Below are 13030 nucleotides of genomic sequence, written 5' to 3' on the forward strand. Positions count from 1 at the left end.
ACGCGAGGAGTTATTACGTGTACAGCACACAAGGTTTCGCGTCTGTCTCAAAGCCGAGTTGACAAACAGTTTTCTGTCAGCCGAGGGATGTTTACTCACCTGTCTCTCTGCTGAGCTGTAAATTCAGCACTCTGAGCAAACACAATGGATGCTGCCTTCTGCTTAGCTCCCTGGTTACTTTGGGGAGACACCCCATCAGCCTGCACTTCGGAAATAACCGGGCTGCGTGCGGACAGCCATGAAAATGGGATCACAACCAGCCTTGGTTGAAACGCTGCAGAGGACTTTGGGGGGGAGGTAAACGGCTTTAGACGGGAGGTCAGCCTGGCCCCCCAGAAAGCGCGTTACGCGTTTGTTTCCAATATCCTTCCTCACGCGCTCTTGAATCTTTGACATTAAACATCTCCGTGGCCCACTCTGACTATCTCAGTGCTGCGATGTTAAGCAAGGAGTCGATCCTGAGCTGAATCCTACCAACTGGGGTGCGCACTTGCCCCTTGGACACAGCAGACCTGCTGTTTCTGGGAGCGTTCAGTGGATAAGGGGCTGCACGCTACAGGGAACCCTTCAGAGGGGCTCGGGGAGCGGGGTGCACCTCTCGTTAGCCTGCAAGACAAAGGAAGGGCTGGCGTTGCCCCAAGGAGGGTGCTTCGGGGGCTACCAGGCTGGAGGCATCAGGCAGCTGACACCCAGCTGGCACAAGCAAGTACCCCCCTGCCTCCAGTGTGAGGGAGAACAGGCGGACTCACTGTCCTGGGTACCCACAGAGCCATACCAGACGCATCCATTAAAAGGCTCTGCCTTGCTCTGAAGGGGCTTCATGCACTGGCAAACCTGGACACTCAGAGCTGGCTCCTAAAGCCACATTTAGACCCCTGCACCAAAGGGGGAGATGATGAGCGCTGTGGAGCACCCACAATCCCACTGAAGATCATAGGGACTGCACCTGGGGGAAAGAGACAGACTTCAGCCGCTTCCATGCTCCCAAGATCTCTCGGCCTGCCCCAGCCCCTACTGGGGGCGCCGTGGTTAGCCCTGCTCCTCACAGGACAGCAGAAGGGTTGCTTTCCCCATGGCTGAACCAGGGGGTTGCTGCGTGCAGAGCTCGATGCTAGACCCACGTTCAGAGCTCAGCAGGGTCTTTCCCCTGCTCAGAAAGGAAGTCTGGCAGGACACAGGTGCAGACTTTCCAAAGTGCCGGGGGGGCCCAACCCCCAGCTCTGCCCCAGGCTCCGCCTCCATTCCATCCCTTCCCCTAGGCCCCACCCTGGCCCTTTCCATCCCCTCCCCGAGCGTGCCTTGTCCTCACTCCTCCCCCTTCCCCAGCCTTCTGCACACCGCAAAACAGCTGATCACATGATCACAGCGGGTGGGCGGCACAGGAAGGGAGGGGGAGGCACTGATCTGCGGGGCTGCCGGCAGGCAGGAGATGCTGGGGGGGGCAGGGGGAGTGGATGGGGGGCTGCCGGCCGTCAGTGCTCCAGCCCCGGAGCACCCACGGAGTCAGCACCTATGTGGCCGGAGCAGGGTGCTCCTGGGCAGCAGAGAATGCCCCTGGGGCCCACCCACCGCTTGGGCATTCACTTTATCTACCATCTCTATAGCCCTGAGCCTGGTCTGGGACTCGGAGGACAAAGCCACCTACAATCCAGACTGATGAGGGGAAACGGGAAGCAAAGAGGCTGAGCCATGAAGTCCAGTATCCCCCTAGTAGCTCCACGTTTATGTATCTCTCTCCCCCATCCTCCTCCTCTCCCCTTTGTACTCCATGTCAGAAGAAAATGATCTGGAATGCTAAGGGATCAATGTCCTAACAGATAAAGCTCAAGGCAGTAGTTGGTGTCTGCTACACCCCACCTAATCCCACTAGATCACACTAGGAAACAGGACAACCGGCTCCTTATGCACCTATCTATACGTGTGTCGGAGAAAAGGCAGCGTGATCACCGTGGACTTCAATGGGAGTGACATATGCTAGAGCTCTCGTGCTGCCAGTACTAAAACATCCTTGGAAGTTCTAAACATTATAGCTGACAATTTCCTAACTCAGAAAGTGATGCAGCCAACACGGGGGGGGGGATTCTATAGTCGACTTTCGTCCTAACAGATAAAGAGGAACTTGTCACAGAACTAAAAATTAAGGGTAGCCAGGTACAAGTGATCATGACTTGATCACATTTACAATTTACAAGTGGAATAAAGTCCAGATCAGTGAAAATATATACACATATATACACATACATATATACATATTACACACACATACACGGTGCTTTAACAGAGCCAATTACACAAAGCTGAAAATAATTATGAGCCAAATCAGCTGGGAGGAAGAATTTAAGCAGAAAAATTTGAATGATAATTGGGAATCATTTAAGAAGACCTTACTAGATGCCCCAAAAAACACAATCTCACACCTGAGGAAGAAGGCTCTGGTGGTTTAAAAAAAAAAAAAAAAGACCTGGTTCATAGAGAAGTGAAGGCAGCTATAAAAATAAAATTATATATCGCAAATGGAAGAAAGGGGAATCTGATAGTAATGAATATAAATCAGAAGTTAGGAATTGTAGAAAATTGATAAGGGAAGCAAAAGGACACAAGGAGAAAGGTATAGCCAGTAGCATTATAGACAACAGGAAGGTTTTGTGGTTTTGTTTTTAAAAATATTAGGAACAAAAAGAATCCTGACAATGGTATTGGTAAAACGGTAAAATTATCAATAATAATGCAGAAAAGGCAGAAGTGTTCAATAAATATTTCTCTTCTGTATTTGGGAAAAAAACAAATACAGTCTCATCATATGGGGATAACACTCTTTCCATTCCTGTATCTGTGGAGGATGTTAAAAAGAAGCTACTAAAGTCAGACATTTTAAAATCAGCAGGTCCAGATAGCTTAGATCCGAGAGTTTTAAAAGAGCTGGCTGAGCAACTCACTGGAGCATTAAAGTTGACTTTCAATAAGACTTGGAGCACTGGGGAGTTCCAGAAGACTAGAAGAAAGCTAATGTTGTGCCAATTTTTAAAAAGGGTGAATGGGATGGCCCAAGTAATTATAGGCCTGTCAGCCTGACATCAATCCCAGGCAAGATAATGGAGCAGCTGATATGGGACTCGATTAATAAAGAATTAAAGTGGGGGGGTGTTCATGTAATTAATGCAAATCAACATGGGTTTATGAAAAATAGATCCTGTTAAACTAACAATGTTTTTTATGAGATTACAAGTCTGATTGATAAAGGTAATATCAGTGTTGACACAATCTGAAGAAGGGAGGTTTTTTACCCACGAAAGCTTATGCCCAAATAAATCTGTTAGTCTTGACTCCTTGTTGTGTTTGTGACAATATACTTAAGACTTCTCTAAAGTACATTTTGATTAAAAAAATTAAAACAATATAAAATTAACGTGTTGCACATTCAATGGATTTTGAAATGGCTAACCGATAGGTCCAAAGTGTCAAATCATCCCCAAGTGGGTGTGTTTTCAGTGAGGTCCTGCAGGGATTGGTTCTTGGCCCTACGCTATTGAACATTTTTATCGATGATCTGAAAGAAAACAAAACCATCACTGATAAAGTTGGCAGATGACACAAAAATCCAAGGGAGTGGTAAATGACGAGGGGACTGGATACTGATTCGGAGCGATCTGGATCGCTTGGTAAACTGGATGCAAGCAAACCATATGCCTTTTAATACAGCGACATGTAGAAACTGTATATAGATCTGGGAACAAAGAACAGAGGCGAGGATGGGTCTCTTGCCTGGGAAGCAGAGACTCGGAAAAAGCTTTGGGGGTTGTGGTAGCTAATCAGCTGAACGTGAGCTCCCAGTGTGACTCTGTGGCCAAAAGAATGTGATCCTAGGATGCATGACCAGGATAATCTTGAGGAGTAGAGAGGTTATTTTACCTCACAATTTGGCGCTGGTGCGACCGCTGCTGGAATCCTGTGTCCAGTTCTGGTGCCCACAAGTCAAGGAGGATGTTGATAAATTGGAGAGGGTTCAGAGAAGAGCCACAAGAATGATTCAAGGATTAGAAAACATGATTTATAGTGAGAGACTCGAGGAGCTCAATCGATTTATCTTAACAAAGAGATGGTTAAGGGGTGACTTAATTAAATGGGGAACAAACATTTAATAATGGGGTCTTCAATCTAGCAGAACAAGATACAACACAATCCAATGGCTGGAAGTTAAAGCTAGACAAATTCAGCCTGGAAATAAGGCATACATTTTTAACAATGAGGCTAATTAACCGTTAGAAAAACTGACCAAGGGTCATGGTGGAGTCTTCATCCCTGACAATTGTTAAACCACCATTGGATGTATTTTTCTAGCAGATCTGCTCTAGGAATGATTGCAGTAAGTCCTCTGGCCTGTGTGATACAGGAGGCCACACTAGATGACCACAATGGTCCCTTCTGGCCTGGGAATCTATGAATTACTCCAAGGCAAGGGACCGGATTTATTGTCAAATCAGGAGAGTTTTCAGCAGAGCGGGGGGCATGTGGGGCTGACTGGATCCGGGGGAAGGAACTGCATGGAGGAAGGTGCAGAAACCAGAGCAGAACAAGGACACCCAGATTTCCCTAGCACTGGTCCAGTCACAGCCCATACAAGCTGCAGCTACACTGCGTGTCCTATTTTTATATAGCATCCATCTGCACATGTGGCTGGTTTTGGCTGGGTCTGGAGAGGAGACATTCCCTTCCTTCCCTGACCTAGCGCAGTTGGGGCCTGGGGGGATATATTGCTGCTCAGGGTGACAGGGAGGAAGAGTGTGTGCTGGAGCAGCAAGGGGGGGTAAGTGGATTTACAAGGGGATCGGGGCAAGGACCCTTCCCCACTCTTACGTTTTCAGGTCTCAGTAGCACGGGGGACACGGCTGCGGCGGTCCACGGGTGGTTCAGGCAATGTAAGTACATTGGGGGGGTGGGGGGGGGGGGGGGGGGGGGGGGAGTGTGTGCAGACCCACTCAGCCTCCTAGCTTGGCCCAGATACCCCTGATTTTGGGCACCCATTTCTACACCTGGGGGAGCTATAATCCCCCAGCACTCTAACCACAGAGAGGCTGCTGTGACAATCAGGGGCCAGACACCCCAAGGGGAAACCAGGGGGTCTGAACTCCAAAGAGTAAGTCACTGAACCAATGTATTGCACACAACGTTATTGTACTAGAAAAGTGCAGTCGGTGAAGTCTTTTATGAAAGCCTGTGGTGTTCTGAGCCTGATGGGTATTCTAAGATATGGATACAGATTGTGTGATCCATCTATGTATATAAAGTACTAAACTCATGACTTGTTCTACAATTTCACACACACCTCCCAGAAGGGGGGGCTTCTCCCAAGCCAGATGTTGCCACGAAACTGGCTCCAAGCAATGACCCATTGTCCAGCCAGGAACAGACAATGGGGGACCATTCAAGTTAATGGAAAGACATTGAAACTGACAAGAAACCCCCAGTCTTGGAAACCTAAGGAAGGAGGGAGTTTACTCTGAATAATAGAGTCACCATGCCAGGAGAAAGAGGGGGATGGGGGGGAAAGGTGGTGTCGGAGAGAAGGCTTTGGATTCTTCGACCATGGGATGGTGTTCCAAGAAGGAGGAGTGCTAGGCAGAGACGGGCTCCACCTAACGAAGAGAGGGAAGAGCATCTTCGCAAGCAGGCTGGCTAACCTAGTGAGGAGGGCTTTAAACTAGGTTCACCGGGGGAAGGAGACCAAAGCCCTGAGGTAAGTGGGGAAATGGGATCCTGGGAGGAAGCAAGAGCAGGAAAGCGCAAGAGGGGGAGGACTCCTGTCTCATACGGAGAAAGAGGGACGATCGATGAGTTATCTTAAGTGCCTATACACAAATGCAAGAAGCCTGGGAAACAAGCAGGGAGAACTGGAAGTCCTGGCACAGTCAGGGAACTATGATGCGACTGGAATAACAGAGACTTGGTGGGATAACTCACATGACTGGAGTACTGTCATGGATGGATATAAACTGTTCAGGAAGGACAGGCAGGGCAGAAAAGGTGGGGGAGTTGCATTGTATGTAAGAGAGGAGTATGACTGCTCAGAGCTCCGGTATGAAACTGCAGAAAAACCTGAGAGTCTCTGGATAAAGTTGAGAAGTGTGAGCAACAAGGGTGATGTCGTGGTCGGAGTCTGCTATAGACCACCAGACCAGGGGGATGAGGTGGACGAGGCTTTCTTCCAGCAACTAACAGAAGTTGCTAGATCGCAGGCCCTGGTTCTCATGGGAGACTTTAATCACCCTGATATCTGCTGGGAGAGCAATACAGCGGTGCACAGAAAATCCAGGAAGTTTTTGGAAAGTGTAGGGGACAATTTCCTGGTGCAAGTACTGGAGGAACCAACTAGGGGCAGAGCTTTTCTTGACCTGCTGCTCACAAACAGGGAAGAATTAGTAGGGGAAGCAAAAGTGGATGGGAACCTGGGAGGCAGTGACCATGAGATGGTCGAGTTCAGGATCCTGACACAAGGAAGAAAGGAGAGCAGCAAAATACGGACCCTGGACTTCAGAAAAGCAGACTTTGACTCCCTCAGGGAACGGATGGGCAGGATCCCCTGGGAAAATAACATGAAGGGCAAAGGGGTCCAGGAGAGCTGGCTGTATTTTAAAGAATCCTTATTGCGGTTGCAGGAACAAACCATCCCGACGTGTAGAAAGAATAGTAAATATGGCAGGCGACCAGCTTGGCTTAACAGTGAAATCCTTGCTGACCTTAAACGCAAAAAAGAAGCTTACAAGAAGTGGAAGATTGGACAAATGACCAGGGAGGAGTATAAAAATATCGCTCAGGCATGCAGGAGTGAAATCAGGAAGGCCAAATCGCACTTGGAGTTGCAGCTAGCAAGAGATGTTAAGAGTAACAAGAAGGGTTTCTTCAGGTATGTTAGCAACAAGAAGAAAGTCAAGGAAAGTGTGGGCCCCTTACTGAATGAGGGAGGCAACCTAGTGACAGAGGATGTGGAAAAAGCTAATGTACTCAATGCTTTTTTTGCCTCTGTCTTCACAAACAAGGTCAGCTCCCAGACTGCTGGACTGGGCAGCACAGTATGGGGAGGAGGTGACCAGCCCTCTGTGGAGAAAGAAGTGGTTCAGGACTATTTAGAAAAACTGGATGAGCACAAATCCATGGGGCCGGATGCGCTGCATCCGAGGGTGCTAAAGGAGTTGGCGGATGTGATTGCGGAGCCATTGGCCATCATCTTTGAAAACTCATGGCGATCGGGGAAGGTCCCGGATGACTGGAAAAAGGCTAATGTAGTGCCCATCTTTAAAAAAGGGAAGGAGGAGGATCCGGGGAACTACAGGCCAGTCAGCCTCACCTCAGTCCCTGGAAAAATCATGGAGCAGGTCCTCAAGGAATCAATTATGAAACACTTAGAGGAGAGGAAAGTGATCAGGAACAGTCAGCATGGATTCACCAAGGGCAAGTCGTGCCTGACTAACCTAATTGCCTTCTATGATGAGATAACTGGCTCTGTGGATGAGGGGAAAGCAGTGGATGTGTTATTCCTTGACTTTAGCAAAGCTTTTGATACGGTCTCCCACAGTATTCTTGCCGCCAAGTTAAAGAAGTATGGGCTGGATGAATGGACTGTAAGGTGGATAGAAAGCTGGCTAGATCGTCGGGCTCAACGGGTAGTGATCAATGGCTCCATGTCTAGTTGGCAGCCGGTTTCAAGCGGAGTGCCCCAAGGGTCGGTCCTGGGGCCAGTTTTGTTTAATATCTTTATTAATGATCTGGAGGATGGTGTGGACTGCACTCTCAGCAAGTTTGCAGATGACACTAAACTGGGAGGCGTGGTAGATACGCTGGAGGGTAGGAATCAGATATAGAGGGACCTAGACAAATTAGAGGATTGGGCCAAAAAAAACCTGATGAGGTTCAACAAGGACAAGTGCAGAGTCCTGCACTTAGGACGAAAGAATCCTATGCACTGCTACAGACTAGGGACCGAATGGCTAGGTAGCAGTTCTGCAGAAAAGGATCTAGGGGTCACAGTGGACGAGAAGCTGGATATGAGTCAACAGTGTGCCCTTGTTGCCAAGAAGGCTAATGGCATTTTGGGCTGTATAAGTAGGGGCACTGCCAGCAGATCGAGGGACGTGATCGTTCCCCTTTATTCGACATTGGTGAGGCCTCATCTGGAGTACTGTGTCCAGTTTTGGGCCCCACACTACAAGAAGGATGTGGAAGTATTGGAAAGAGTCCAGCGGAGGGCAACAAAAATGATTAGGGGTCTGGAGCACATGACTTATGAGGAGAGGCTGAGGGAACTGAGATTGTTTAGTCTCCAGAAGAGAAGAATGAGGGGGGATTTGATAGCTGCTTTCAACTACCTGAGGGGGGGTTCCAAAGAGGATGGAGCTCGGCTGTTCTCAGTGGTGGCAGATGACAGAACAAGGAGCAATGGTCTCAAAGTGCAGTGGGGGAGGTCTAGGTTGGATATTAGGAAACACTATTTCACTAGGAGGGTGGTGAAGCACTGGAATGGGTTCCCTAGGGAGGTGGTGGAATCTCCTTCCTTGGAGGTTTTTAAGGTCAGGCTTGACAAAGCCCTGGCTGGGATGATTTAGTTGGGGATTGGTCCTGCTTTGAGCAGGGGGTTGGACTAGATGACCTCCTGAGGTCCCTTCCAACCCTGATATTCTATGAAACTGTGCAGAGGCAATAGATAACTTGTATTAGAAAAGAGACTTTAACTAACACAGAAATGTGAAGCCTGGAGTTGTGTGTCTGTTAATTCCCTGTGTTACTTGCCTGGGTTTGGTTTTCCTCACTAGCTCGTCTTTGAACCCGGGATTTTTTTATTAAGTAAACTTTTTATTTTTACGTCTAGCAGCTCTCCTTTGCGCAAACCGTTGAGAGCATGTGTCCCCCAAAGCGAACTGTTCACTGGGGGCCGGTGAGCCAGAGGGGAAAATAGGAGTGTCTGGTCATTAAGAACTCAGGTTAGACGGATCTGGGGAGACTTGGGACCGGAAGGGCTGTTGGGGTCACCCCGCAAGGTGTAACGAGGCCGGTGGAAGCCAAGATGTGACCTTTATACTTGTGGACCAGCTGTGGGTGTCATGCTCTGAGCCATAACAGCAAAGCAGTTCAGCACCCAAAGTTACAAGACGGGCGGTGACAGAACCCCTTATGGGTGTGGGTGATCCCCAACCCATCACAGATGCAAGGAGCAGAGCCCTGCGCTGCAGATACGGCTAGAGACCGGGCAGGGAGACGGACAGAGCAGGACTCACTCATGGCCACAGGCAGTGGGGACTAAGCCCTAGGCAGGGTTCTCTAGGGTCACTGAGCACAGGGAGAGGGACAGCAGGGCAGAGAGGAGCCAGAGTGGGGGTTGGAGGAAAACTTGAGTGGGGCAAAGGGGAGCAAGACAAAGACATGGGGGGCAGAGAGGAAATACGGGGGAAATTCAAGGGGCACCAAGTTGTCAAAGCAACCACTAAAAGCGGGACAGGAGCATTGTGGAATTGCGCCGGGAAGACCGACTGGCGGGCGCTACAATGCCTGCTATTCCTGGGCATGCTGGCCCTGCAACGGTGCCGAGGGACATGGCAGCGGAGGCCGCTTTGCTCCCCAGAGCGCGCGCAATTGCCCGGTGACGTGAGCGTGGTGCACGGTGCGCTTGGGAGCTGCAGTGGTGCTCACAGTGGCAAAATACTCCAGCAGACAAGGTCAAAGGGGACAGCCAGTTGTCTGGTTGGACCTGGTCACAGCAGCGGGACGGGGACTATCATGAGGCCTTGGATGGACATCTCCACTACTATCGTGGCCTAGGTTAAAGCTAGCACAGGGATGCCTACCCGTGCTATAAGCACATCTTCACGTGCAGTGTAGACACCACCTCAGCAAGTCCCAGGGATACAGCAGCCTTAGGCGGAAAGTTAAACCAGGCAGCCGTGAGATGTGGGAGGCCCTGAAATGAAAGGCCAGGGGAGGAGATGACTGGAATTCAGTAATGTCCCCCTGCAGCCAGCTCCTCCCTGCCCAAAGGTCCTACCGTTGCCTGTCACGCCAATAAAGATTTCTGATGTATCACACAGTCGATAGTTACCCTGGGATCTCCGAGCCACGCAAGGGTGGACTGGTGCTGGGCTGGCAAAGCTGCACGCTCTGGGCCTGACCTTGAGCAAGTCTCTTAGCCACGACTGCAAAACAAGCCACTGATATTTGGATGCTACGGTGGAAAACGGGGGCCTTATTCCCTCCGGGCCTCCGTTTCCTCTCCTCCAATATCGGCCTACCGCTGCCACCGTGTCCCGGGGGAAGGTTGCAAGGTGAGGCTCGTTCTCGGGTTGCAAAGCACTCTGGGATCTTCAGCTGCAAGGCACTGGCAAAGGGTGAAGTGTTGCTATTGTGGGTCTATCCTGATGGTGGCAGTCCCGGCCAAAGCCCAGGTGCTGTTTTCATCCCACAAGGCCTATGTGCCACGTAAGTAGGGCTGACGTGAGACTTACGTGATCGATAGGCCTGACTCCAGCAGCTGGGGCCTTGAGAGAACCGCTAGCTAACCGGCAACTGGCTTTCAATTGAATCGGAAAAGCAGAGAAGCTACGCACATGGCCCTCCTCCCCATCTCCCCCTGCCCCAAACAGCTGCCCCATAGACCCACATGCCCACTCACAGCTCATTTCACCTATGGAGCACCCCCCGTCCCCAAAGGTAGAGGGATGAGAACCGTGGCACCTCGAGAGAGTCCTGGCTGTCCACTGAGCTCTGCCGAACCAGCCTGTGGACCAGCGACGTCCTGGTGCTCCCCAAGGGCGAGAGGGCAGGCAGGGCCTTCACCTCATTCCACTCCACATGCAAAGTCGTGTCCACAGCCACTGCGGGGAGAGCACAGAGAAACGTCAGCCTCTGAGAGCCTAGCCCTGCTGCGGGGCCCTCTGCCCCTGGGGACTCTAAAACTGCACTGCTCCCTCCAGGAAAGTGACTGCCGTGGGCAGGACGCTGGCTGGGTCCCCTCTGCTCTGCACCACCGACTCTGGCTCTGTGCTTTCTGCTGGGACCAGATCACTCCGATCCTGGGCAATGGCGGGGGTTGATTCTTCCCTTTAAGGAATCCCAGGCTATGTATGTAAATGTCACCCCGTTGTTACCCGCGAGCCTCCTTCTAAGGTCTCCGAGCGCTATCAGGAGGCGGCGGGCAGTGACAAAGAGGGGTTAATGGTAGTCATCCCAGTGGGACCAGAAAAGCACAGAGGGGGAATTCCTTTTTGTTCCCCAGGGGACTAGAAGCAATGAGAAGAGGAGAGGAGAGACTGGTTTAATGTTTTAGTTCAAGTATTAACAGGCACTAAACCACCATGGAGGCCCAGCTGTGTCTACACCCGGAGACGATACCGGCATAGCTAGGCCAGCATAAGCCTGTAGTGCAGACACTGCTGGGGAAGGGGGATGGGTTTTTCCGTCCGTGTAGGGACACCACATCCCCGAATGACCGTAGCTAGGGGATGATCTACACTACAGAGATAGATCCGCTTCACTCCCTCACTCAGGACTGTGAAAAACGGGATGTAATTAAGCTGACCTAAGCCCTGGGGGAGATATCCCTAGGTAAAAAAAAAAATTCTTCCATCAACCTGGCTACCACCTCTTGGAGTGGTGGATTTACAGCAGTGACCCAAGAACCACCTTCTGCGGCTGTAGTATAGCTGCTCCACTACAGCGTTTCTCGTGTAAACAGAACCTTAGTCGATGGAAGCCTTCCTTCTTCCATTAACAAAGCTGCATCTACACTGGGGCTTAGGTCAGTATAAATGTGTCATCAGCAGTGTGTTTTTTTCACAGACCTCCAACCAACGTAGCTATGTCAATCCACCTTCTAAGTGTCCCTCAAAGAGGGACCTCGGTGCACGGACCTCCTTGTGGGTTTCAGCCCACGTGTTAAAGGGGGTGGGATTTTGCACTGGTATTTGCAGCACGGAATCCAAGGCTGTTCTTTTGCATTTCCCCAGGGTTATCCCCCCGGATTTTGTGAGTCCGTCTGGTGAAGTTCACCCCAACGCAGTGCCATGTAAGCCCCAGAGCAGCAAACCCTTAACATGGGGGGCGGTGTTGTGCGTGGAACCTTGAACAAACCTGCCACTCAGAGGGAGTGAATTCCTCTCTTCTAGCAAAAGAGAACAGCATAAAGGCCCTACATGTGCGAATGCACACGCACTCACACGCAGGCTGCCGTGCACAGACACACCCGAACGGGACTGCCGGATTTCCTAGCAGACGCACTGTCGGCACTAATTGTACTGTTCTCTCTTGTATCAACCGGATGGAACGTAAACGATCAGGCTGCTGGTGCGCTGCTCATCCCAAACGTCTCATTGTTCCCCTGTCCGCCTGTTTACTGCAGCCACCTGTTGTCTCTTCCGCTTAGATCGGCACGCTTTCGGGGGCAGGACCCTCCCTTTGTTATATGGTTGCATAGCACCTAGCGCAGTGGGATTGGGGCCCCTACGCCCTACCGTAATACTTATAATAAAAGGCATTTGTGACAGCTGCCATCCTGGTCAAAACACCAGGGGTCGAACTGGGACCCTCAAAGTTACGCATGCAACTGGATTCCAGGCTCCCCGGCGGGGGCTGGAACAGGCTCTCATTCTTCGTGGATCAGGCACGAAAGGGGACTGACCACGCACTCACCCACCAGTGGGTCACACGTGTTTCTATCTCAGGAGGGCCACGTAGCTCTACTAGGCTACAGAGCGTAAGCGGTGAGTAGGTGGTGCACTGGCCCTCTGCCTCAGGGTGAATGTCACCCCGGGGTCTGTGAGCCAGGCCCTCCTCAGCATGCTATTCCAGCAGAGACCCCGGCACACTGCCGTCCCAGCCCCATCCTCACGTGGCCTGCTTGGAACTTTCAGAGGCGCTGTGGTTTTGGTTGGGGGGTTTCTATCTCCGAGCTGTGTCCACATCAACGGGTGACAAGGCACCACCCGGGTCAGGATGGACTGGAATGCCATACTCGGCACGCTGTGGCCAGGATTCTCTCCAGTGTGTGTCT

General features: G+C 50.9%; 1 protein-coding gene across 1 annotated transcript in view; it reads right to left on the reverse strand.

The window, feature by feature from the left end:
- The window catches only part of FAM131A (family with sequence similarity 131 member A), a 28119-nt gene extending 17328 nt beyond the window's left edge, over positions 1–10791 (reverse strand). Inside the window, exon 1 of the mRNA XM_026650164.1 lies at positions 10717–10791. The gene's annotated coding sequence lies outside the window, so the exon portion shown is untranslated. The remainder of the gene's footprint in view (positions 1–10716) is intronic.
- Positions 10792–13030: the final 2239 nt, after the last annotated feature.

Source organism: Terrapene carolina, unplaced genomic scaffold (assembly GCF_002925995.2).
Source record: "Terrapene carolina triunguis isolate 2854851 unplaced genomic scaffold, T_m_triunguis-2.0 Scaffold88, whole genome shotgun sequence".
Classification (NCBI taxonomy): domain Eukaryota; kingdom Metazoa; phylum Chordata; order Testudines; family Emydidae; genus Terrapene; species Terrapene triunguis.